The sequence below is a fragment of the Hipposideros armiger genome, unplaced genomic scaffold, assembly GCF_001890085.2.
Source record: "Hipposideros armiger isolate ML-2016 unplaced genomic scaffold, ASM189008v1 scaffold_422, whole genome shotgun sequence".
In the NCBI taxonomy this organism is placed as follows: domain Eukaryota; kingdom Metazoa; phylum Chordata; class Mammalia; order Chiroptera; family Hipposideridae; genus Hipposideros; species Hipposideros armiger.
In genome coordinates this window covers 925,165-927,033 of record NW_017731772.1, presented here as the reverse complement: position 1 = coordinate 927,033, position 1,869 = coordinate 925,165, and positions in this window count along the sequence as shown.

Here is a 1,869-nt window from a genome sequence, read left to right as displayed (position 1 = left end):
GGACATCTATTAGAGTGAGTTGGAAAGAGAGTGGTGCAAAAACTCTTCTGCTGGAATCCCACTGAATTCCACCAGTTCAAGAAATCAGATGATGTATTATAGAGTTGTACACTCGAAACCTAGTTTTCTTGACAATTGTCACCCCAATAAATTTTAATTAAAAAAAAATCAGTTCCTGAGATAAATGTGTATGAATGTTGCCTGTGCATTTTTCACACAGCAGGTGATTAATAAGTGTTAACTCTCCTCCATTCTCCTCTACCTCCTCATAAATACTGGTCGATAGTCCATATCCTTTCCCAGATAGGAAGCATAATGAAACTTGAGCTACAGCATGTCACTTCACTGGAACCTTTTCCAAGGATCAGGGTGGAAGCAGTAACTAGAGAAAAAGCATGAAGCACTGCTCCAGTCAAGGCGCCACCATCTGAGACCTGGGCCTGCTGTTGGGCCAAGTGGACTATCAACACAAACCCCACGTACACTGCCCCGATGACCCATAACCACCTTGCTCCTGGTGGGTCTCTTCAACAATCTGGACTCTATGATTGGCTCCAGAAAGAATCAGTGGGATTGGCTAGTCTGCTTCCTCTTTGGAAGTCCCCTTACCCTACCTCTAGGGCTTGGTGGGGAGAAGGGTGGAGTTGGGGAGAGAGCACCGGGAGAAAAGACAGGTGCAGTGGAGCTGGACTAGTTACAGCAGCCACCATGGAGGGTCCTGCCTGAAGATCAAAGGGCTGAAAATCCTCAAGAGTTTGGCCCCTGAGGCCCACCAAGAAATACTATCTGAGTAAGAAACTACAGAGGAATTTATAGATTTATTGTTAGTGAAAACAAGTTGTGAAGCTGAAACTTCTCTATCAGGTAAATATTTTTTTCAGCAACTCTGATAGTAGCCTGGATTATTTATTATCTCCATAGAAAACTATTTGAAAATTGCTATCATGCAAAGAGGCCATACAAAATATGCCACCAGTTATGAAGAAAGAGTATTAGTGAAACACGCCAGGCAAAACCAAGACATTATGTTATTTTTCTAGATTTTGGGAGGTTTGTGATATATTAATATATCAGTAAAAGTTTGTAATTTGGTATGCTTTCTTTTCCTATTCAAAACAACAATTTAAATTCATATCTAATTTTGCCCTTGTGATATTTTATTCTATTATCTACATTTTATTCTATGTTTACAAAGGGCCCCCAAACCGTGTGTTTCGGATCCTACAAACTGAATGTACCCTACTTCCCATTTTATATTTCTGCTAACATAAGTCTTGTATTTGTATTTTGATCATTTTACATGCTGGTTAGGGCAGGGGAGATTGCCCGAAGAGGGGCTGTTGTAGTTGAAGTTTCACCCTCTGAAGTGAATAGACCCACCACCCATAAGGAAGACCTGGCATGACCAGCCATGTAGCGTGCTCAGAAGGATGGAAAGATTTGTCAAAGTTCAGACCTTCAGAGAAAAGCAACTTGTCTTTTGACGAAAGAGGGGAGGGAGGAACTGCTGCAGCATGAGGGTTAATGGTCACATCTTCTAACTCTTTCTTCAGAGGAAACGGGTAATAATTTTACACTTGGTAAAAATGACAGCTTAATAAGGATAATGTCATAGGAAACAATTAGAGGGGATTATTTTTGGAGAAACTGTGAAGCCAAACAAATATGGAGAGATGCTGGAAGTACTTGTTTATTGAAATTTTGAATATGTAGATTTGGTTTATTTTAAATAGCCTCACCCTTACTTCCTATTTTCCCTCCTCACTCTCTACCCCTAAAATAATAAAGGTTTCAAAGTAAAACACAAATTTTTTATTGAATTTTGCTGTAACTCGGGAGAAACTAGGTGAGGGTATTTAGATGAAAGGA